The 26,224-nt window shown below is 35.0% G+C and overlaps 2 long non-coding RNA genes and 2 pseudogenes across 11 annotated transcripts; 3 read left to right on the top strand and 1 right to left on the bottom strand.

Moving 5' to 3' along the window:
- Positions 1–1,713: 1,713 nt before the first annotated feature.
- Positions 1,714–26,120, top strand: LOC125476764. The gene is made up of 3 exons (XR_007258076.1): positions 1,714–1,732; positions 25,871–25,942; positions 26,025–26,120. It is a non-coding gene; the product is annotated as an uncharacterized LOC125476764 (long non-coding RNA).
- LOC125476759 lies at positions 1,805–7,615 on the top strand (annotated as a pseudogene).
- The window catches only part of LOC103952589, a 40,392-nt pseudogene continuing 24,757 nt past the window's right edge, over positions 10,590–26,224 (top strand).
- On the bottom strand, positions 12,159–16,136 carry LOC125476761. 10 transcript variants are annotated; one of them, XR_007258065.1, is made up of 10 exons: positions 15,976–16,136; positions 15,787–15,853; positions 15,598–15,692; positions 15,161–15,263; positions 13,930–14,045; positions 13,339–13,398; positions 13,129–13,239; positions 12,949–13,017; positions 12,581–12,653; positions 12,169–12,388 (listed from the first exon to the last, which is right to left on the bottom strand). It is a non-coding gene; the product is annotated as an uncharacterized LOC125476761 (long non-coding RNA). The 10 variants fall into 10 exon arrangements; XR_007258064.1 differs by having other exon boundaries at positions 13,339–13,406; XR_007258062.1 differs by having other exon boundaries at positions 13,129–13,398.

The raw sequence follows: 26,224 nt of genomic DNA on the forward strand, positions 1-26,224 counted from the left end.
CTGTACAAGTTGTTCCACTAAGCTATACATCTTCCTACTCTTAAGCATATCAATGTTATCCAGAATTCAACCAGGTTCGACGCAAATTCAACCAGGTTCGACGCAAATCAGTTTTCAGAGAAAAAAGAAAGAAAAAAAAAAAAGAAAAAATAGACGAGGGAGGAAAGTAATGAAAAAGGGAGGATGAGAGTCATGATATTCACTGATGGCTACGGTGGAGTTCGCCGGGAAGGTGGTGTGTGGCGATGCCGTTGCACCCTCTCGGTGCTTGCTGAGGAAGAAGGAAGAGAGAGATGCGGGAGAGATCGAGTGAAGAGAGAGAATGAGGTAGGATGAGGTGGCAGCCACAGAATAGTGTGAGGGAGATCTGATAAAAAGGTGAGAGAGAGTCCCGAGAGGTAGGGAGAAAAGGGGGAGAGGTGGAGGAATGGGGCGTGGACCCCATTGGCTCACGTAACAAAGCCACAAAAGAAAAACAGAAAAATATCTCTTATAACGTGAATTCACGCTTCGAAATTTGAAAAATCTTCGTTGTAATTGTGAATTCAGTTATGTTTGCATCTATGCGTTTGTATCGTCGAGTAGTTCAAAGATACGCTAAAAAAGATATTTTGTATGTCTCATTAATCTCACATTTAGGGCATTTTCATTAAATTATTCTTTTAAAATTTATAAAATTGTAAAATTAGAACGGACTGTCACACTAATTCTTTTAGTTAATTTAACTTGATTTTATTGTAAAATTTTTTTTTGTGAACATTATTACCCAAAAAAGTTCAAAATTCTCGAAGCCTTTTTTTTTTTTTCTTTAGAACTACAATAGCTTCATTATTGGCTATATCATGCTTATGTCTTAGTTTGTATTATAGCTCATGTCATGACCTATTATTTCTGATCAGAATTAGACTTCGACTCTTTGCAATCATTGGTCAACTAGATGAGTTATTAATTAAAAGTCGTTTTATAATTATTTCGTTTTTAATTTTTAATTTTTAATTTTTAGTTTTCACTTTTCTGTTTTGAAATTAGTCAAAATAATATTTGAAATTGGTATAACTCCTCATTTTATTCTTAAGATCTGAAATTGTTAGAAGTGATTCCTGAATTTCTTAACCATCAATCATTTTGATTATTCCATTAAAAATATTCATTAAATAAGAAACAGATAACAAAAATAATCTTAATTTAATAAACAATAGACTATAATAATTTGATAAAAATTAAGTGTAATTTTGTTTTTTCATGAAATAATCAAAATAATTTATGAGGGAAAAAAATCAGAAATCTCACTTTGAGTGAGGAGTTGCATAACAATTTCAGGAATCAGCTAAAAAGTCAAATAAATATAAACAAAAGAAGAAACGAAACTTCCGACGCGGTGGGCTGCGACTTTGACCGATTGCGAGTCCTCCGTCCGCAGCTCCTCCGTCTTCCTCCCAAACCTTTTACCTTTCTTTCTTCTCCAAAACAAGCAAGCTGAGATTTAAACCTCTCTCTCTAAGAAGCAGCGGCATGCTTTTCCAAAGGCAATCTGCAATTTAATCAAACAGCCACCGAATTTTCTGGAATCCGGTCAACGTAGAGATGCTTCGGATTTTGATCGGTCAGCGCCAGCTGCTTACCTGAGCTCCAACAGACCCAACAGTGATGACGTCCTCCACCTCTGTTTCTGTTTGGCTGATTCTGCTGTTTGGCTTCTTTCACCTCCACAAGCTTGCTGCCAATGTCGAAGGTATGTCTCTGTGTGTCATTGAATTTGGGAGTGTTTGGTTGTGGGAACCGGAATGAACTAATGAATGAATGAATGACTGGAAACATTCCCGAAGAGCTTGGGCGTTTGTCAGACTTGGTGAGCTTGGATCTTTACTTGGCAACCTTGCAAAACTGCGTGAAAAGTCCCGTGAGTTTCGTACACTTTCATCTCAGTAAGAGGGAGGAGAGAGTGAAAAGTTACTAATTTCTCTGCCATCGGAGAATGCAAATAACATATAGTTTTGCCATGGAATGCAGGGATCTTTCAAATAACAATCTGACAGGGGATATTCCAGTCAATGGATCTTTTTCAATTTTTACTCCCATCAGGTTTGTTGAAGCAACTTTACTCTTTTTCTTTACCTTTAGGGACAAAAATAACAATCTGCCAGGGGATACACTTTCATCTCAGTAAGAGGGAGGAGAGGGTAATATAGCTTGATCAAGTTGGTGTTGTAGTTGTTGTATGGGATGCAGGTTTCACTCATCTACTGTCTTTGCAGCTGAGGAGGATCGACAAGTTCATTTCCGACAGCTCAAAACGTTTTCTTTGAGCGAGCTACAAGTTGCGACGGATACCTTCAGCAACAAAAATATTATTGGTAGAGGTGGATTTGGTAAGGTTTATAAAGGATGCTTAGTTGATGGAACTCTGGTTGCTGTAAAAAGACTTACAGAGGAGAGAACCCAAGACGGGGAACTACAGTTCCAAACAGAAGTTCAAATGATTAGCATGGGTGTCCACCACCGCAATCTGCTTTGTCTGCATGGTTTTTGCATGACATCAACAGAAAGGCTGCTTGTATATCCTTATATGGCTAATGGAAGTTTGGCATCTTGTTTAAGAGGTACTCATCTAAATTGTTTGCTGCGTTGATGAATCTTTTTGTTTTCACGACGTTAAAATTTTTTTCGATCACATTGATATAATGAATTTAAAAACCTGACCAATTTGGCTTGGAGTATCAACACTGATTTTTTTTAGTGTTTTTTTTTTCCTTCAATTTTAAGTTACCTTCTCGATGCTGATTTTATTTCTGTTTAATTTGAAAAGGATGACAAGAAGATCCTTTTTTGGGTAGGACGGGTGGTATGATATGTGTTAGACCACATTACCTGTTACTTGTAATTTGAAATTCTCCTAAGTATGTGGATATATTATTGTAGATCGTCCAGAAGGACAACCTGCACTTGATTGGCCAATAAGACAACGCATTGCATTGGGATCTGCAAGAGGTCTTGCTTATTTACATGATCACCGTGATCCAAAAATTATTCACCGTGATGTGAAAGCTGCAAACATATTGTTGGATGAGGAATTCGAAGCTGTTGTTGGAGATTTTGGGTTGGCTAAACTCCTGGACAACAAGGATGCATATGTTACCACACATGTATGTGGCACAATTGGTCATATGGCACCGGAGCACTTTTCAACTGGAGTGTCTTCCGAGAAAACTGATGTTTTTGGATACGGAGTCCTGCTTCTTGAACTCATCACTGGGCAGAGGGCTTTCAATCCTCAGGTTGCGAGTGATGATGATTTCATGTTAGTTGATTGGGTATGCATTGACGTCTTTCTGTTTGTGTATGTAGCTAGTTTATTGTTATATGCAAGATTATTTCCCAACAACATTTGCATTTCCTTAGTAATTAGCTTTTAGAAAATAAGTTTGGTTTAATTAGCTTTTATTAGTTAGAGTAATGATTAGCTGTGAAGATTTGTTTATCTTTATTTATAACAATCTAAGGTTTAAACTGTCAGAGATTAATTATTGCATTTCCTTAGTAATTGTTACTATTGTTGTTGCTTCTTTTGCCAATGTATTGGCACTATGTGATTTCTTGAAGAATTTGGCATATGTTTTGTGTCGATCCTAATTTCCTCATCATCTCCTTATTCTCGCTATCTTGGCCTCTCGTTTTTTCCCATTCTCTCTATTGCATCTTTGTCTTCTCTTTGCATGATATCAATATTTGAATGACGATACATTTTTGTAAGCAGTTTGATTTTCTGTAGAAAACTGCAGGCCTTCAAATTTTGAACATTACAACACATTTTTTTCTCCTAGGTTCCTGCACCTTTTGTTTCAAATTGTAGAGCCACCCGACATTTTCTGTTTTATTTTTCGTAAAAAAATTAGGTCAAACGACTACTGAAAGATCGGAGGTTGGAAAGACTTGTTGATGCGGATCTAAATGGAAATTATATTGACGATCAAGTGAAGCAGCTGATCCAAGTAGCTCTACTGTGCACACAAGGCTCCCCAGGGGAACGGCCCAAGATGTCAGAGGTTGTCCGAATGCTTGAAGGCAAGAGGCGAAGGTTTACCTGTAAGATGGGAGGAGCGGCAAAAAGAGGAGGTGATCCGCCAAGATTTCAACACTATTCATCATCCAAGCACTTGGATCCTAGACTCACCTTCTCCTAATTTTTTGTTGTACTATTTCTGTGTGTTTGAAGAAATGGATGAAAACAATGACATGTGATCGAGAGTTCATCATATAACTTCTGACTTTAAGGATTTTTAATTTAGTTCTGGTTCATGTTGCGCAAATAATATTAGGTAACACTGCTACTGGGGCTATTGCTGGAGGGGTTGCTGTTGATGCTGCTTTACCGATTGCTGCACCTGCAAGTGCACTTGCTTATTGGCGACCGAGAAAACCACAGGATCATTTCTTTGATGTACCTGGTTAGTGAACTATAGGAGTAATATAGCTTGATAAAGGTGGTGTTGTAGTATGGGATGCAGGTTTCACTAATCTACTGTCTTTGCAGCTGAGGCGGATCCAGAAGTTCTTTTAGGACAGCGCAAAAGGTTTTCTTTGCGCGAACTACAAGTTGCAACGGATACCTTCAGTAACAAAAAATTTATTGGTAGAGGTCGATTTGGTGAGGTTTATAAGGGACGCTTAGCTGATGGAACTCTGGTTGCTGTAAAAAGACTTAAAGAGGAGAGAACCCAAGGTTCGGAGCTACAGTGTCAAGCAGAGGTTGAAATGATTGGCATGGCTGTCCACCGCAATCTGCTTCGTCTGCGTGGTTTTTGCATGACACCAACAGAAAGGCTGCTTGTATATCCTTACTCTTCTAAATCGGTTGCTGCGTTGATGAATCTTTTTGTTCTAATGAAATTAAAAAATGGGTAAATTACATTTTACACCCTCAGGTTTGAATGTAATTGCAACCTCATACATCTTTAAAACATTTCAATCTCATACATTTACTTATCAATTTTAGCAATTTTATACATCCGTTAGTCAAATCGTCAGTTTGATTGTTAAAGGATGACATGGCAAATGTGACGTCAACATTTTTGTTGACATGGATGCCAACTATGATCCACGTGGAATAAAAACAAATAAAAAAGATTAATAAATAGAAAATTAATTAATTTTTTTTATAATTAAAAACTAAAAAAAATAGAAAAGATAAAAAAAAATTGGTGTTGTTCATCCCTTTCCCGCTCTCACCCCGCCCCCGCATTCTTCATTTCCCCCCGGCCCGCGATTCTCCGTCGTTGCCCAACCCTTTTTCTCTCCAGGAACCAGCCACCATTAACCTTCTCCAACTCCCCCTCTCCAACCCAATGAGATTGTTGTTTCCAAAACGAAAATGCTATTAATTTTCAAAACTCACAGTTCAGACAGAGAACGAATTTCAAATTAGAACTACAAGATCGAAGGAACATTTGGAAAAAAATCCTTACATTTTCGAATCCAAATCTCACTTTCATTCTTGACAGACTTTTACCAACCAAAACCTTAACCCCAAACTCGTACAATGTCCGTAACGGCATCCATCGTGATTTCAGATCTCGGTAAACATCTCAATCAATGAAATAGTACGTAAGGTATGAAAGCGAAATTTTTTGAAGATGTTATATGAGGTTGTAATAAACCTTAAACCTGAGGTGGTAAAGTGTAATTTATCCTTAAAATATTGTTTGGATTACATTGATAAAATGAATTTATACATCCGACCAATTTGGTTTGGAGTATCAGTACCGATGTATTTTTCTTCAATTTTAAGTTACCTTCTTGATGTTGATTTTATTTAATGGGTAACAAGATGACTCTTTTTTGGGTGTGATGGGTGGCATGATGTGTTTTAAACCACATTACCTGTTGCTTGTAATTTAAAATTCCACTGTCATAATTATGTCGATAAATTATTGTAGATCGTCTAGAAGGACAACCTGCACTTGATTGGCCAATAAGACAACGCATTGCATTGGAATCTGCAAGAGGCCTCACTTATTTACATGATCATTGTGATCCAAAAATTATTCACCGTGATGTGAAAGCTGCAAACATATTGTTGGATGAGGAATTCAAAGCGGTTGTTGGAGACTTTGGGTTGGCTAAACTCATGGACTACAATGATACACATGTTACCACAACCGTACGCGGCACAATTGGTCATATAGCACCAGAGTACCTTTCAACTGGAAAATGTTCCGAGAAAACTGATGTTTTGGGATATGGAGTCATGCTTCTTGAACTCATCACTGGGCTGAGGGCTTTTGATCTTGCTCGACTTGCGAATAATAATGAAGTCATGTTACTTGATTGGGTTTGCTTTTACGTCTTTCTGTTTCTGTTTGTAGCTAATTTATTGTTATATGCAAGATTATTTTCCAACAACATTTGCATGAGGTCCACCACCTGATTGTATTTTATTGTTCTAAATCTTCCATAATTTCTTTCATATTTTATATATTAAAAAGACATAATGTTGTTGAAATTCAACGATATTCTTGCTTCAATCTATTGTGTCCCTAAGTCCAAATCTTGAAAATTATGTTTCAATACTCATTGTTAAAGAAATGTTATATAATATACTGTAAATTAGGTGTATCTCTCGATACCAATTGCTATTTATTTAAGCCAAAAATAATGGGTCTCCATACTTAATCACTTTATTTCAAACTGCTAATCTCATATGACATTCTTAATCATTGTATATGGAACATTTCTAAGGTTTAATTAGCTTTTATTAGTTAGAGTTACGATTAAGCTGTGAAGATTTATTTATCTTTATTTATAACAATCTAAGGTTTAAATTGTCAAAGATCAATTATTACATTTCCTTGGCAATTGTTGTTAGTATTGTTGTTGCTTCTTTTGCCAATGTATTGGCCTTGCTGTGATTTCTTGAAGAATTTGGCATGTGTTTTGTATCAATCCTAATTTCCTTATTCTCTCTTTATTCTCGGTATCATGGCCTCTTGCTTCTTTCTATTCTTTGTTTGCATCTTTGTCATATGTTTGCATCATATTGATACTTGAATGATGATGCATTTTTGTAAGTAGTTTGATTTTCTAGAGATATTGCAGCCCTTCAAATTTTGAACATTACCACACATTCACTCTCCTAGGTGCCTACACCTTTTGTTTCAAATTGTAGAACTATCTGACTTTTTCCTTTTTATTTTAACTAAAATAATTAGGTCAAAAGACTCCTGAAAGATCGGAGGTTGGAAACACTTGTTGATGCTGATCTAAATGGAAATTATGTTGACGATCAAGTGGAGCAGCTCATCCAAGTAGCTATACTGTGCACACAAGGCACCCTAGGGGAACGACCCAAGATGTCAAAGGTTGTCCGGATGCTAGAAGGCGATTGTTTGGCTGAAAGATGGGAGGAATGGCACAAAATGGAAGTGTTCCGCCAAGATTTCAACCCTATTCATCATCCATGTACTAATTGGATCATAGACTCGACTTCTCATATTTCTCTGAATGAGTTGTCCGGTCCCAGATGATATGCTCGTTGGTTCCGTCCCCTGTATACATGTAAGAAGCCTTTAGAGGATTGGAGAATGTCCATTTTGTATTTCAGTGATACAACATTTGTGCATATGTTTTGTCTTTGTTTTCAATTTTGTTTTTGTCTTGCTTATTTTTAAGATCACAAAAATGGAGCTAGTGCTGTTGTAATTTTTATAGGGTTCACTAGCATTACGAAGTTATATGGTGCTAGCTGGAATTAGGAAGGGCCACAAAAGCACATGTTCCTAATGATTTATGTATCTATCTAGAAATTAGGTCAGATTGTCGAGTAAATAATCATTATGAACTCATAACTATCTATATTTTTGAGTGTTCCTATAGATCCTATAGACACTAGGTCAAGTGCGTGGGTACTTGTGGACGGTTGGTGTTTGAAATTTGATTGTGATCATTGCAAGTCCGACTTTGTGGCACTACCCTTATAAGTACTAGAACTAAGGTATTAAGGGATCTAGAGATCATTGCGTGTCATTCCAACATGGGTATTCGAGCTTTGTCCATCTTCTTTTAGAGTATCGTCAATGGGGACACCTTTGATATCTTTGAGGATTTATTTAAGACCAACTGTAGGGTAAGACCCAAACCTAAATATTTGAGTTTAAACAAAATAGAAATGCAATCTAATTGGGGGACTTTTTTGATTTTTTTGAACAAAAAATATTTTCTACACTAAAAGGGTAGGGGATTGAGTTAGGCCTTATAGTGGGCTAGCAATAATATGGTTTAAATTCGCTTTTGGCGAGAATCAAACCTAAAGACCTCTCAGTTATATGTGAAGAGGAAAACCACTAAAATGTAGTAAAAATGATATCTAATGGTTGAACTTAAACCTAAAAAGTTTGGATTTTGACTCAAGCTAAACCCAAATTTGGATTTGTATTTCCATATTTGGTTGACCCAAAATTTTGGGGGCCTTACCTTTTTTTTTCAGAAGCAACAGGCGAATGATTTATTGAAGTGGCCGACAGATGGGTCTCTCAACTGGCAGGGTCCTAGCTACAAAATGGTAACATTTTAAGAAACTACGAGCCGTTCGATTTTTGGGCCATTGATGATCAACGGTCTAGGTTAAAATCCTTTTATGCTTTGCAATTTTTAGATTTTGATCTAATTGTTCGTATATTTTTTTTCAAATCTAACAATAAAATAAAGTCAACTATTGAAATTTAAAATTCAACATCAAAATAATAAAACAAATTTTTTTAGAACATATTCACTTTACTTTTGGATGGTGTGTATTGAAGTTTCGTTGGTTGTTTGTATTGTAACATCCCACATCGCCTAGGTGGTGGATCCTGTAAGTCTTATATGTATATTCTCATCTCTACCTAGCACGAGGCCTTTTGGGAGTTCGCTGGCTTTGGGTTCCGTAGGAACTCCGAAGTTAAGCGAGTTCGCAAGAGAGCAATCCCAGGATAGGTAACTCACTAGGAAGTTCTCGTGTGAGTTCCCAGTACCAAAACCTTGAGGACGTGGTCAGGACTCAATGCGGACAATATCGTGCTACGGTGGAGTCGAGCCCGAGATGTGGTGGGCCCCGGACCGGGATGTGACATGTATACTGAAGATTGATTGGTGTGTGTATTATAGTTTGATTAGTTGGTGTGATCTGTTCGGTTTTGAAAATTTTGTCGAAATTTAATTTTTTTAATGTCAAAACATTTGTCAAATTAAATTAAAATAATATGATTCAAAAGTTCAAAAAAAAAAAAATCTCTTTATTCCTAAATTTGGATCTTGATAGTTGGGTGATATTCATTGTTCATAGACTTAAATTCCATCTTTTAATGGACTAAATATTTGGGTTTGGGTCTAAGAGTTGGAGCTGGTCTAAAGACTTTAATAAAATCTTTTTATTCCCAAAAGAGTATTGCCTCATATGATAAAGTCCCTATAGTATAAATCCTAAATTAGAAGTTTACATAATTTTATGTGATAATTTCAGTAGAAGCTAATTCTTTTAGTTAATTGAATTGATTTTATTGTAAAATATTTTTTGCGAACAATATTACCCAAAAAAGTTCAAAATTCTCGAAGCCAAATTTTATTCTTTAGAACTACAATAGCTTCACTATTGGCTATGTCATGGTCTATTATTTCTAATCAGAATCAGACTTCGACTCTTTGCAACCCTTGGTCAACTAAATGAGTTATTAATTAAAAGCACTGTTCTAAAAATTTCCACCTAGCGCGCTTAAGCCCCGCCTAGGTGTTAGGCAGCTGGTCACCACGCTGATTAATGCCTAGGCATTTGAAAATTAAGAAATGACTCATAAACCTACTGACGAGCCCGCCAAGACCTGCCTAGGCACCCGCCCAGGTTGCTACTCATTTAGATTGAAAATAGATAATTTTCATTTTGCATTTATTTTTTTCAATAAATAGTAAGAGACTTGTTGAATACTTAAATGAACACACATTATATGTTTGTTTCCCATGTTTTTATTATGTTCCAATAACATAATATATATGTCATTTTATTTTGTAGTTCATAATGAAATTATATATATTTTAAGTATAAATAGATATTTATTTACACGAAATATAATAGATATAATTAAATCTGCCTCGTACGCCTAGGCACCTGCCTGGATCCCGCCTAGCCACCTAGGCGCTCGGCCCCAACCAGCTACCTTACTAGCGTCTAGCGTCTTTTAAAACCTTGATTAAAGTAACTTGATAATAATTTTGTTTTCAATTTTTAATTTTTACTTTTTACTTTTCTATTATGAAATTAACCAAAATAGTTCATGAAATTAGTATAATTCATCAATTTGGTTCCTGTGATTTGAAATTACTAGAAGTGATCCCTGAGTTTGTTAATTATCAATTATTTTAGTTATTCCATTAAAAATATCCATTAAATAAGGATCAAATGATAAAAATAACCTCAATTCAATAAACAATTGACCATAATAATTTGACAAAAAAAATTGAAGATAATTTTGTATTTTTACAAAATAATCAAAATAATTGAAGATGAATAAAATCAGAAATCTCACAACAAAGCGAGGAATTGCATAACAACTTCAGGAATCAGCTAAAAAGTCAAAGATAAAATATAAACAAAAGAAGAAATGAACCTGCCCACGCGATGGGCTGCGACTTTGACTGATTGAGAGTCCTCCATCCGCCTGCTCCTCCGTCGTCCTCCCAAACCTTTTACCTTTCTTTCTTTCCTCTCCAAAACTAGCGAGCTGAGATTTCAACCTCTCTCTCTAAGAAGCAGCGGCTTTCTTTTCCAAACGCAATCTGCAATTTAATCAAACAGCCACCGAATTTTCTGGAATCCGGTCAACGAAGAGATGCTTCGGATTTTGATCGGTTAACGCCAGCTGCTTACCTGAGCTCCAACAGACCCAACAGCGATGATGTCCTCCGCCTCTGTTTCTGTATGGCTGATTCTGCTGTTTGGCTTCTTTCACCTCCATAAGCTCGCTGCCAACGTAGAAGGTATGTCTGTGTCTATGTGTTTTTGAATTTGGGTGTGTTTGATTGCGGGAATTGGAATGAGCTAATGAATGAATGAATGAATGATTGGATTTGACAGGTGACGCATTGAACGCGTTGAAGACCAATCTAGCTGATCCAGACAATGTTCTGCAGAGTTGGGATCCGACTCTCGTCAATCCCTGCAGCTGGTTTCATGTCACTTGTAATAGCGAAAACAGCGTTACTCGAGTGTAAGCAAACCCAACAAACACCTCCTTTTCAATTCAGTTCAATTCAATTCGATTCAGCTCAGTTCAGTTCAGTTCAATTCACTTGTAACAGCGGAAATAGCGTTATGCGAAGTTTTTAACATTTTTGCTCCACCCAGTGATCTTGGCGGTGCCAATCTCTCTGGTCGACTGGTGTCACAGCTTGGTGTGCTTTCCAAGTTGCAGCACTTGTAAGTGTGTTTTTCACTCTGCTTTTTTGTTCGGGTCTTATCCAACTGTTCCATCACTGTGCATTTGAATTGAAATTGGTATCGATACACGACGAATGAATTTCACTACTGCATTTGACATTATTGAAACACTCTTTCTTGATAGGGAACTTTACAATAATAACATAACTGGAAACATTCCGGAAGAGCTTGGGGGTTTGTCGGACTTGGTGAGCTTGGATCTTTACTTGAACAATTTACATGGTACCATTCCAGCGACACTTGGCAACCTTGCAAAACTGCGTTTCCTGTATGAACCCCCATCCTTTTGTTAGATAAAATCTGTCGTCTTTATTTTTTATTTGATATGCTAATTATGCTGTTTTTAATTGTTCCGTTGGGGTGACTTTCATCCTTAAAGTGCATGATAGCATTTCGGCTCAACCCAATATTGTGGTAAAGGCATAGCTTGAGTTTTGACTTTTTCTAGGAATGGGTCCTAAACAGTAAAGGGCCTTAACACCGGAATATTTACAGAAATACACTAGCAATAGACCCCGCGCGATGTCCTGTGATTTAAAACTATGTTAAACATGTGCAAATATATGAAAATCTAATTATATCCATATCAAAGAAATATCTATTTACATCCTCATATCCAATAAGGAAAAAAGATATGTATGTATGTATGTATGTATGCATGTATGTATGTAGGATATATCACATATTAAAATCTGTCTACGTCCTTACCAAAGTATATTTGCATCCTTATGTGTAATAATGAACAGATAGGTATTTGAAGAATACATTACATAGAAAAAGTTGTGGATTAAGTTGTTCATACAAATACAATCACATAAAAATATATTCATTTTCCATGTTCCAACTCATCACACTACATTCAGTACTTCACTCTTCTTTCTTCTTTGTTTTTCTGTAGATGAGGATGTACATTTTTCCTCAAGTAATCTGTTCAAGATAAATACATTGGTTAGGCTTCTGAATCATATGAGCCTTTAACTGGCTTACAAAAATGCTCATTTTTCATATGAGAAGGACAACCAGTTTAGAGTTTCGAAAGATAAATAAAAATTCCAATTCTCACCAAGAAAAAAGAGCCGAAGAAATACAATGGGTTTTAGGGAGATACGAAGTCTTTACCAACTAACAAATGAAGTAAATCATATTGTTCAATACTTGAGCTTCCAATTTAGTACACTTACATCTTCAATCTCTGACAAAACAAAACAAAAAAGGGAAAAATCATTTAGTACACTTACATCTCTGACACAACATGTTTAAGATGCATGAACCCAACTAAATTGCTTCACCGTTCACCTATATCCTCGGTGCTATAAATTCGAATTAAAAACCAGTAAATAAAAGTGGTTAAGCTAAAACCCTCACTTCTCATTACATGTTGAAATTTCTTTAACCTCGAAACCTACTCCCACTGTGTTACTTTTGTAGTGCATACGCTACAAAAACCAAAAAGAAAATGCTGCAAAGGGGAAATTGGAAAATCATACCACCATCAAACATTGCACGGAAGGCATCTGAAGAAGCAAGCAGGCGAGTTCTGTGAGCATACCATCTACCTGCAATTGGTCAGTAAACAATAAAAAATTTAAAGAGGTCCTTTATGTTAACAATACAATCACACATGCTAATTGAATACTCTATAATTAAGAAAAAGAAGAGGAACTCACGATGTGCTCCTTGAAAACTGGCGAGAGAGAACTGGAACTGGGTTGGAACACCCCAGCCTTTTCAGCCTCGTCATGAAATAATTTTAACAATTCGGTCAAGCATAAAACCATCTGCCAATTATGGTTTTTGTAAATTATGTAGAAGCCAAAAATCTAATAAATAGTCTAACAATAATGGAAAACCTCACGAAGGATTAAGAATCTTTTTACCTCTGCCTGTGGACAATCTTTTTTACTCCTATGCAAGGCGGTTGGGATTCATGAGTGTACCTGCCCTTCTAAGATGCAAAATATAAGAACATGATGTAAATGTCAGAAAAATAGAAGATCACATTTTTTTTTTTTTTTTCAAATGCAAGAAAAATTAAATCACCTATATAAAAATATACAAACTCGGTAATGTACAGAAAAATTCCAAATTGCAAAACAGTAAAATTCAACACAAAACCAAAATAACAAGAAGGTATATTAAGTAGCAAAAAGTATTTAAATTATAGGATTTGAGAAATTTTAAGCTAATGGGAAATTCAATAATATTCTTGTATCCAATTAATACTATTCAGGTTTTTATGATATTCTATATAATTGTAAAATTATCTAGCAGAAATTTAAACATTCATTACTTTCTATGTCCATATACAACCCTCAATATATGAATCGACCAATCTGTTAGTTTGCTCTTATGATCTTTAAAAGCATTCCATAAAACCTAAGGTGTTCATGTTGCCGATGATAAAAATGAGTGTAGCACAACGAAAGAATATACATATATATAGCATAATTGTGATGCTACATACTGACCTGGTAGACGAGATGACTTTGTGTTCATTTGGAAATTGGAGTCAATTATTGGGCACCCTGCCTCCAGAGCTTTCAATGGTAGATTGGTGCGACTTGCCTAAATTGACAAAATTTGGCTGGAATTGAAAATTAATATCGAGTCAAGATATAATTCAACTTCGAATTGAAAACACCAACTTGTCTAAATTGACAAATTTTGGCTTGAATTGAGCTAGCAGTTAGGGTTTGAATTGGAATTCAAAAATTTGATGCATATCTTCATATGCAATAAGCGTGTTGTGCATTGCATTTGAATAATTTATTTATAACCCTATTTTTAATAAACAAAATAGGTATCAAAGGGAATGAAATTTGTATTTTAAAAGAACAAAATAAAACTTACTACCTACAAATTTCAACAGAAATACAAAAAGATTCACAAAAATTTTGGGGAAGGTTTCCAATATTATTGCACCCTCTACAACTTTATGAAGCATTGAAGAAAACCAAAACCAAATTCCGAAAACTGTAATTAACTATCTTGTACAATTGAAACTACACTGGAAAATGTTAAATCCTTAGGCAGACATGTAATCCAAAATGAAGAGAAATTTGAAAGATTTAAGTCTTACCAAGCAATAGATTGATGTCTAAGAAGCTAAAAAAAATGATATACACATAAATAAAATTTAAAATTTTCCATCACACCATTGTAATTAAATAAAGCAAATACACAGTATCATATCACAATCACAAAAGCAAGGATTTTAAAACGCCACAATATTTAACAACTACTATGCACAGTTTTTTAAAAAATGAGTATAAGATTAACCTTTATAGAACACCTAATTACTTCCAAATGAGATACACAAAATCTGAAATTGCACCTATCCAAAGTTAAAAAAACAAAACTAATTAAATAACAATTAGGCAAGAACAACAACATGCGACAAACAAAATGAAAACACCATAATCATATCATGGTTGAGAATTTCTAATTTATTAGAATTAGGGATCCATTAATACAACCATGTCACATGCACTAATTTTTTTTATTTGGCCAAAAACAGAAAAAACTGAAAACACCAAATTAAAAAGAGTAGGCAAATGAAGAACATTCACACCCATACTTATCAATTTACACATAAATTTCAATTTTGAATCATTTGGGCTTGCAAAAAAATGCATAGAAATGCAAAAGAAGATGAACAAATTGAAGCAGAGTTAAATGTACTGGGCAATCACGACTCACCCGACATTGCTATCCAGCTCTGTTGCATGTAACACCTTACAATTGACACCACGTTTACAAAGGTTTTGAAAGGCTTAGATTCAACTTTCAAATATGTAAGACTCTGAGCTTCAAAACCAAAACAAACCCAACTGCACTTTTAGTTCACCCACCCCGTTGAATAAAATCCAATTCAATAAAACAACAGAAAATTAAACAACCCAAAAATCAAAACAAGCCCACTTGTAGTTGTAGCTCACTAATCCGTTGGATTAATTGATGCCAAATTCATTCAGAAAACATACAATTAACAACCCATAAGAGCCATCCAAAAACCCAACCAATTAACCAAAAAATACCACTTGTACTTTTAGCTTAGTCTTCCGATTGAATCAGATCTATCATCAAATTTCAATCAGAAAATAGAAAATTAAGAACAGCCCAGAATTTCCACTCACCTGCTGTGAAACTCATCCCTGTTGAGCAGCAGTAGGAACGAGTAAACTGGGTGACATATACAACTAATTAAAACACTCAACTTTAGCTGCTTCAGCTACATAACAGAAAAAGGTTAATTTTACTATAATTAAGTAATCTGGTTTAAGACTAATAAAAAAAGCTTGGGAATTTCAGCCGTAAAATCACACCTCAAGCAGCAACTCGACAAAGTCTGCGAAATTAGAATCCAAAATGCGATCTTCAGTCTTCCGGCTTCTGTTGCAAAAATTAATCCCACAATCCCCAAAATATTAAAAACTTGAAGTTTGATTTGAAATTAAAAATGCATTCTTTGAAGATAAATTCCAAAAATTCAAAATTATATGCGAGAGAGATACCTTGTTGGTATTCGGAGTTAGAGTGAGGAGTTCTCGAATTGGGAGCGGCGGAGTTCCGTTGCAAATTTTCTTCCCACGGGTGAAATGGTCCAAACGAAATTAAACAAATCAAGCAGGATAAACAGTGTTTCAGTTGTTTTTGTATTATATAATTTTAATTTTAAGGGGAAATAGGAAAGAATTCCCGAGACTTTGACTAACATCCAATCATTGCAAGTCCTGTGAGTGTCATACACTTTCATCGCAGTAAGAGGGAGGAGAGAGAGAAAAGTTACTAATTTCTCTGCCATCAGAGCATGCAAATAACATATAGTTTTGCCATGGAATGCAGGGATCTTTCAAATAACAATCTGTCAGGGGATATTCCAGTCAATGGATCTTTTTCACTTTTGACTCCCGTAAGGTTTGTTGAACCCACTTTATTTTTTTTCTTTACCTTTTTCCGGCGGTGGCCGTCCCAGCGGACGATCTGAATGATGGACTGGCTGCTATTCTTCGTTTTGCAGTTTTGCCAATAATCCTCGTTTGAATCCACTTCCAGCCTCTCCACATCCAGGTTTTTACAACTTATACTGTTCTTGTGATATTAACTCAAATTTGTTTTGAGAACATCAGAGTACTATACTACAAAATAAGAATATTATTAAACAAATAAAAATGCTACAACGGTTACAAAATTTTAAAAGACTACATTGTGACATATTTGTTCTAAGAGGAATAACAGGCATCCTATTTATAATAAACTATAACCCTAATCTCTAACAAATCCTAATTTTAACGGCTGACCTCAAATCCTAAACTTATTACTTTCCGGCTGGCTCTGTTTTGTTTCACAGACACTTGTGATATCGACTCCAGTCCATTGGTAGTTAATGTTTTTTCTTGGTGTTTTTCTGTTAAATTTTTTTCATGGTACAACATTATTGTTGGAATCACTGCTGTAAAGATTCTAAGAAGATGCTAGTTAGGAAAGGAATGGATTGAGGATCCGAGGGGATACTCCTAAATTCCTATGAGTGTGAAGAAATGAATTAAAACAATGACATGTGAGAGAGAGTTCATCATATAACATCCGACTTTTAAGGATTTTCATCTCGTTCTGGTTCCTGTTGTGCAAATAACCCTTCCTTTTTAACTATGGTGATTCATATTAGGTGCCGGATTCGGTGAAATAGTGTCCGGATTCCGTATCGGTACGGACGTACCATTACTTTAGCGATTCGGTGGTGAATTTAGTGGTTCATCTGATCATCTCTAATAATTTATAATCAGATTACAGAAACTGAGAAAAGTAAACGCACCTGTAATTTTTGGAAACAGAGGAGTGAAACAACTGAAATTTTGGGAAGCCCGGTGCTTTTGGTTTTCATCGGGCAGACAGAAAACGAAGAGAGAGAGGAAGATAGAAAATTTTACTTTCGCTTTTTGGATTTAATTCTTTTGATTCGAACGAAATTTCTTGAATTGAGGAAGCAGATCTCTTGCTATCTACAACTCTCCAACAAACCCAATGACTGTGGCTTCCAAGGTTGTTAATTTTCACCTCTTTTTTCGAATTTTCACCAGATAAGACTGTTAGAGATTTGCAATGGGGTGGAGAGATTACGTGTTTGTACAAGTGGTGAGATTTTTGTGTTAAAATATTAATGATATAAAAAATAAAATTTTTCACCATTTATATAATAATACACCATTTATGTTACGGACACAAGAAAAAAATTCAATGGAATAGGTCTATCAACACTCTTTTCTTCTTGTATTAATGGAGGGACCCATCTGCAGTGTTGATTTTTTTAGAGAAGATGTAAATAGTCGGTGGCCCATTGCATTTCCCAAATTCCATATTAATTTGAGAATATTTATATTATTCTTATTAGAAAGTTAAGTGAATTAATTGTTTTTGATTTGTAAAATAATTGCTTACAAATAATCAATTCTATTAAACAAAAATAATTTCTTACAATGAACAATAACTATAAATTATTGTAAAATGTATATGTATTATAAATATTTTTAATTTATATTTTTTAACGAATTAAGAATGAATCGAATTGAATATCATATTGTCTATGTGTACTCTCTAACGAATAGTACCATAGGTTACAACCGAATTACGAACTCGCACCGTGCCACTTATACTGCGGCTATTGCTGGAGGGGTTGTTGCTGGTGCTGCTTTGTTTGCTGCAACTGCAATTGCACTTGCTTATTGGCGACGAAGAAAATCACAGGATCATTTATTTGATGAACCTGGTTAGTGAACTATAAGAGTAATATAGCTTGATCCAGTTGGTGTTGTAGTTGTTGTATGGGATGCAGGTTTTACTAATCTACTGTCTTTGCAGCTCAGGAGGATCGAGAAATTCATTTACGACAGCTCAAAAGGTATTCTTTGCGCGAGCTACAAGTTGCGACGGATACCTTTAGCAATAAAAATATTATTGGTAGAGGTGGATTTGGTAAGGTTTATAAGGGATGCTTAGCAGATGGAACTCTGGTTGCTGTAAAAAGACTTAAAAAGGAGAGAACCCAAGGTGGGGAGCTACAGTTCCAAACAGAAGTTGAAATGATTAGCATGGCTGTCCACCGCAATCTGCTTCGTCTGCATGGTTTTTGCATGACACCAACAGAAAGGCTGCTTGTATGGCTAATGGAAGTGTGGCATCATGTTTAAGAGGTACTCATCTAAATTGTTTGCTGCGTTGATAAATCTTTTTGTTTTCACAACATTAAATTTTTTATGGATTTCATTGATAAAATGAATTTAAAAACCCGACTAATTTGGTTTGGAGTATCAGCACTGATTTCTTTTAATATTTTTTTTTCCTTCAATTTAAGTTACCTTCTCGATGCTGATTTATTTATTTCTGTTTAATTTGAAAAGAATGACAAGATGACCCTTTTTTGGGTAGGACAGGTGGTATGATATGCGTTAGACCACACTACTTGTTGCTTGTAATTTGAAATTCTCCTCTCATAGTATGTGGATATATTGTTGTAGATCGTCCAGAAGGACAACTTGCACTTGATTGGCCAATAAGACAACGCATTGCATTGGGATCTGCAAGAGGTCTTGCTTATCTACATGATCACTGTGATCCAAAAATTATTCACCGTGATGTGAAAGCGGCAAACATATTGTTGGACGAGGAATTCAAAGCAGTTGTTGGAGACTTTGGGTTGGCTAGACTCATGAACTACAAGGATACACATATTACCACAGCTGTACGTGGCACAATTGGTCATATAGCACCAGAGTACTTTTCACATGGAAGGTTTTCCGAGAAAACTGATGTTTTTGGATACGGAGTCATGCTTCTTGAACTCATCACTGGGCAGAGGGGTTTTGATCCTCAGCTTGCGAGTGATGATAATCTCATGTTAGTTGATTGGGTATGCACTTACGTCTTTCTGTTTGTGTATGTAGCTAACTTATTGTTATATGCAAGATTATTTCCCAACGACATTTGCATGAGGTCCACCTTCTGATTATATATTATCATTCTAAATCTTCCATAATATCTTTCATATTTTATATCAAAAAAGACATAATGTTGTTGAAATTCAACGATATTCTAGCTTCAATCTATTTTGTGTCCCTAAGTCCAAATCTTGGAAATTATCAAAGTTTCAATACTCAGATTGTTGTAGAAATGTTATATAATGTACTGTAAATTAGAAGCCTCTCTCGTTACCAATGTTGCTTTTTATTTTAGCTGAAAATAATGTGTCTCCTTATTTATTGATTTTATTTCAAACCGCTAATCTCTTATGACGTTCTAAATCATTTTGTATGGAACATTTCTGCAATAAGTTTAGTTCTTTCTAAAGATACTTTAAAAAACTATTACTCTTTATGCAGCTGCCAAGTTCCTGTTTGATTAATGTATAAATCGCTTGTCTTTTTTGGCCGAAATGTTGAAAGCAGTTTGAATCATGGATCGAAGAAAAAAAAACTAATTAGCTTTTAGAAAATAAGTATGGTTTAATTAGCTTTTATTAGTTAGAGTTATGATTAAGCTGTGAAGATTTATTTATCTTTATGTATAACAGTCTAACGTTTAATTTGTCAGAGATTAATTTTTACGTTTCCTTTGTTACTATTATTGTTGCTTCCTTTGCCAATATATTGGCCTTGCTGTGATTTCTTGAAGAATTTGGCATATGTTTCTTGAAGAATTTGAATTCATCATCTCTTTATTCTCACTATCTTGGCCTCTCGCTTCTTTCTATTCTCCCTATTTGCATCTTTGTCTTATCTTTGCATCATACCAATATTTGAATGACGATACATTTTTGTAAGAAGTTTGATTTTCTGGAGAAAACGGAGAGAACAATGGCCCTTCAAATTTTGAACATTACATTTTACTCTCCTATGTGCCCTCAGCTTTTGTTTCAAATTGTAGAACTAGCTGACATTTTCCTTATTATTTTGACTAAAAAAATTAGGTCAAACGGCTACTGAAAGATCAGAGGTTAGAAACACTTGTTGATTCTGATCTAAATAGAAATTATATTGACGATCAAGTAGAGCAGCTGATCCAAGTAGCTCTACTGTGCACACAAGGCTCCCCAAGGGAACGGCCCAAGATGTCAGAGGTTGTCCAAATGCTGGAAGGCAATGGTTTGGCTGAAAGATGGGAGGAGTGGCAGAAAGAAGAGGTGTTCTTGTGAAACCCCGTCCCTAGATTTCATTGTTTAAAATAAGGTATTTTGTATTCCTAATTTTGATGCATTTATATGTGTGGCGTTTGTTATTTTTTTTTTTTGAAAATGGGTAAAAGACGAAAATGCCCCTCTTGTGCTAAACGGGATTTTACATAGACGTATTTGATTCTTTGTATTTTTCTATTGTTCTTGGCATATTTAAATATTACATGTAACTATAAACGCGCAAACGGATTAGAGTTTCAAATTCAAATGAGAAGGTTACGAATTTTCTAAATAAAATGACATTTTGGTAAATTAAAGTGGAACTTTCTGGAAGCCAATGGCTTTCTTTTTCTTCTTCCCTGTGTGCAAAACCAGCAGCTTTGCTGCTGTGTTCTTCTCCTCTTTAATTCTCCTTCACTCCAAAAACTTCATTGAATCATAACTTTTTCGTACGGCAATGAAATCACGCACGGTCGAAGTCTATGTATTCGTAGCGCAGCCCTTTTCATTTTGATACCAAACCCATATGCTGGAACCAAGCGTGCCCATATGTTGAAGCCCAGAAGCTTGACGATTTTCGTAGTTTTTTTCGCCGATTCTGGCTAACCTCGCTGGGGATAGGTCTCGACCCAAGAGAGAAAAATACTCCCCTCTTTATGCGCTTCCAGGATATGTAAGTGGATCTTCCGAATTTCAAGTTTCATTTTTGAACAAGTTTGAGATTTATGTGTTTAACTTGAATTTCCGGTGTTCTTGTTGAGGAGTTGTGGTGGTGACATTGATTTAGCTAAGTGGTAGATTGATGAACAACTTTGGAGGAGTTTGGAGGGCAGGACAAGAACAAGAAAAGGTACATACTTTAATTTTACTGAATTGTTTGTAGTCTTTGGCTAAAAGAGGAAGGATTATGCATGATATGGCTAAAAGAGGAAGGATTATGCAAGAAAAGGTACATACTTTAATTTTACTGAATTGTTTGAAATATAAGTTAAATATGATGCCTGGATAGTTTGGGATTGCCATGAAATTGTAAATTGGATTAAACGAGTATGGGTTCTACAATGCACAAAACTTGTTCATTTTGCAGAGAGAAACTATGTTTCAAGTAGCCTACTTTGGCTCTTGATTTCTATGTCCTTGTGAGTTCCTTTTGATCTAATATTGTGTGTTTTGAAAATAGACATGTCCGTGATCAAAACCCTTCTGATTTCACTTAATTCTGTTGTATTTTGATTGATCAAAAATCATGTCCAAAGTTGAGTCACAGGGCTGCCAGACAGCAGCAAGTTTTGTATTTCCAGTTTTGGGACTCCATTTTATAGTTGGAATAACTTTCAATTTAGGGCTTCGTTCTCTACGACTATTATATGATTTTAAAGTACACAAAACAAGCCTCCAAAAACCATTTAAGATGGTACCATTTGGTTCAAATTTGAGCTTTCATTATGAGCTTAAACTTGGTTGATCAAAGCAGTTACATGCAACTTTTGTATAGAAGAAGAGTGTTATTTCTACATTATGCAATTCTTATCCGAGTCTTTCTTTAAATTACTTTGCTTTATACTAGTGTTGTTATTTGAAGTATAAGTTGTACTAAAATAATGCCTATGCTACACAAGTTAATAAATTGTAATTACTCACTTCCAGCTTAAATTGATTCCTTCCAGGTTATTTCCGTCTGACTTCTGATTAGCGTCACAAATTTCTCTCTGACTTCTGATTTTTGAATTTGTGCTCAGTTTTTTGTTTGTTGAGATTTTCGGCCTACGGTCTGATTGACGTTGGGTTTGCTGGAGTTTACAGGTCTATGTGTGCAGCAAGCAAAATCCTTTCATTCATATGAGCTTCTTGGGCCTCTTTACCTTCACAGCAGCTTACCTACCTGGGTCAGTAGTCTTAAATTGATTTCTGATTTCTGTTGTTGAATGTTTATCTTAAAATGATTCCTTCCAGCTTATTTCCGTCTGCTGATCTTTTGGCTCCAGAATACCATATGGAGACATATCATCTTTCTCTTCTCTCTCTCCGTCTGTCTTTCTCTCTTTATGAGCGCTGTCTTTCTTTGTTTAGGTGCGCACCATCAGGGGTCGGGCCGTAATTAAATCTTATCTTTTTGCTATATTTCTTTTACTTTTGAGTATTATGAGGGTGGGATTTTAGACTTATCAACGACATTATAGGGTCATGTGCAGGTGTTGTGTTTAAAACTTCTTTTTTTCACGAGTTTTTATTAAGCTTTGTGACTTTTTTTTTTTGTATCTGTTGATTTCTAAATTACTATAATTAAGAACAAAATTAGTGAATTTATAATTTGCTGCTTAGCTTAACACGATCCTTGAATAAACTGTAGAAAAAGAAACAAGTTTTGCTGAAATCAATTTAAAGGCACAATAACAAAGGTATAAAAAAAAAATCTATTGGATGATGTAATTTGGTTTGGATTTGTAAAGTACGCTTTTCATTGTGGATTAATTGTTTAAATAATTTTAGATTATGCTGATTGTCTGTTTTCTCTTCTACTTATTTTGTGTTTTCCAACTATTTTTCTGTAATTACCTTTTGTTTATATTATAGGACAGGTGTGTAATTCTTATTTTGATAATTTTTTCTCCTTTCTCTCTTTGATACTTTGCATGTGTATTCACTTGGGAAAAATACTTAAGTCTGAATGATATTAATGCTGCAGGATATATTTTCTTTTGGAGCCATAAAATCTAAAACAGTTTTCCAAGTATACAACGAGGTTGCTGGCCTTTCAGCGCTTGACTTTGGTTACACAGATAACACTGCAGTATACCATGCAAAAGGTTTTTTTCCTTCCCTTTTGCCCCTTTTTTGGGATATTAGTTACAAAATCTGTTTAGAGCATAGATGTGAAATTTACAGGACGGGTTAGTAAGTTAATTAGTTAATTTGATTCTCAATGGATGTGAGTTATTGCGATTTGCAGAGATAGACTAAAGACTTAAGGAAAACAATGTTTGTTTTGAGTACTTCTCACGCCACCGAGGCACAAATGTTGTTCCTGCATTAATTAATTTTCTTTATATCGAAATTAAATAAATTTAATTTTCCCTAATATCCAAATGTATTGAAGTAATTTTGATTGAAGTTTGTTTATGTCTGCTTTCCAAGATTCAATTTTTGGTTACCAGATATCTCACTCTATTTACGGTGTGCTTTTTTTAGTTAATTGAAAAAAAGGCTTTTTATTCTTTGGTTTTCATGACTTCATTTACCGTTTATAAGTCAACCCCGCAATACCAAAGTACAAGAGAAACAAAGATTAGAGGTAATTTTTGCTCTAACTTGGAATAGTTTCTAAGATTTGTATTGTGCAATTGGCCAGTGTTAACTACTAAATCGATTAAAAAACATTATGTAGGGGCTGCGCTGCCATTCAATTACCTATGGAATTTATGACATGCAATCAGTTTCTTTTTAGTTGAGTTCAAATAATGTTGATTGCGCTGTTATAAAGCTCTTTTTTCTTGTTAGGTTGAAAATCTTATCGATATATTCTTTATTTAGTTGGTCCAATTTGTAACATATGAGATTGTTTTGTTTGATGTTTCAATCAAAATTTGATCATTTTTTTTTGTTTTTTTGTTTTTTGTGAAATTATAATGGAATTGCAAGTCAAGTATATTTTAGACTCTTGGTTGCATACTCACCTTCCCACAACTATTATATTATCTCCTGACTGGATGGATTTTTATAATTTCCTGGATCTACGGTTACAATGCTTTTTATAATTTCCTAGATCCATCCTTTTTGTTTGTTCATGATTATGTTGAATGTTTTTCAAGTTAAATGTGTCTTGTTCATGTAGTTAAGGCAGGTATATTCAAGTCCTGCAGCATCGCGCGGGCATATTACTAGTAAATCCTAAATTTGAAGTTTACATAATTTTATGTGATTATCTCATTGGAAGCTAATTCTTTTAGTTAATTTAACTTTATTTTATTGTAAAATATTTTTTGTGAACATTACCAAAAAAGTTTAAAATTCTCGTAGCCAAATTTTATTCTTTAGAACTACAATAGCTTTCATTATTGCCATCATAGTCTATTATTTCTGATCAGAATCAGACTTGGACTCTTTACAACCTTGGTCGGCTAAATGAGTTATTAATTAAAAGTAGTTTGATAACTATTTCGTTTTCAATTTTTAATGTTTAGTTTTTACTTTTTTGTTCTGAAATTAATCAAAATAGTTTATGAAATTAGCATAATTCATCAATTTGGTTTCTAAGATTTAAAATTAATAGAAGTGATCTCTGAGTTTGTTAACTATCAATCATTTTGATAATTATGTTAAAAATCTCCATTAAATAAGGAGCAAATGATAAAAATAACCTTAATTCAATAAACAACGGGCCATAATAATCTGACAAAAAATGAAGGTAATTTTGTTTTTTTTGTACAAAATAATTAAAATAATTGATGATGAATAAAATAAAAAAGATCCTACAACAAAAACAAAGTGAGGAATTGCATAACAATTTCAGGAATCAGCTAAAAAGTAAAAAGTACATATAAACAAAAGAAGAAACGAAACTTCCGACGCGGTGGGCTGCGACTTTGACCGGTTGAGAGTCCTCCGTTCGCAGCTCCTCCGTCTTTCTCCCAAACCTTTTACCTTTCATTCTTCTCCAAAACAAGCAAGCTGAGATTTCAACCTCTCTCTCTAAGAAGCAGCGGCATGCTTTTCCAAACGCAATCTGCAATTTAATCAAACAGCCACCGAATTTTCTGGAATCCGGTCAACGCAGATTCTGCTGTTTGGCTTCTTTCACCTCCACAAGCTTGCTGCCATTGTCGAAGGTATATCTCTGTGTGTTATGGAATTTGGGAGTGTTTGGTTGTGGGAACCGGAATGAACTAATGAATGAATGAATGACGAAACATTCCCGAAGAGCTTGGGGGTTTGTCAGACTTGGTGAGCTTGGATCTTTACTTGGCAAGCTTGCAAAACTGCGTTTCCTGTATGAACCCCCATCCTTTTGTTAGATAAAATCTATCGTCTTTCTTTTTTATTCGATATGCTAATCTGCTGTTTTTAATTGTTCCATTGTAAGTCCCGTGAGTTTCAAGATTCACAAGAAGGGAACATCCAATCATTGCAAGTCTTGTGAGTTTCATACACTTTCATCGCAGTAAGAGGGAGGAGAGAGTGAAAAGTTACTAATTTCTCTGCCATCAGAGAATGCAAATAACATATAGTTTTGCCGTGGAATGCAGGGATCTTTCAAATAACAATCTGACAGGGGATATTCCAGTTAATGGATCTTTTTCGCTTTTTACTCCCATCAGGTTTGTTGAAGCAACTTTACTCTTTTTCTTTACCTTTAGGGACAAAAATAACAATCTGACAGGGGATACACTTTCATCTCAGTAAGAGGGAGGAGAGGGTAATATAGCTTGATCAAGTTGGTGTTGTAGTTGTTGTATGGGATGCAGGTTTCACTCATCTACTGTCTTTGCAGCTGAGAAGGAACCAGAAGTTCATTTACGACAGCTCAAAAGGTTTTCTTTGCGCGAGCTACAAGTTGCCACGGATACCTTTAGCAACAAAAATATTCTTGGTAGAGGTGG

The sequence above is a fragment of a genome, unplaced genomic scaffold (assembly GCF_019419815.1).
Source record: "Pyrus x bretschneideri cultivar Hongxiangsu unplaced genomic scaffold, Pyrus_bretschneideri_v1 Contig2, whole genome shotgun sequence".
Lineage (NCBI taxonomy): Eukaryota > Viridiplantae > Streptophyta > Magnoliopsida > Rosales > Rosaceae > Pyrus > Pyrus x bretschneideri.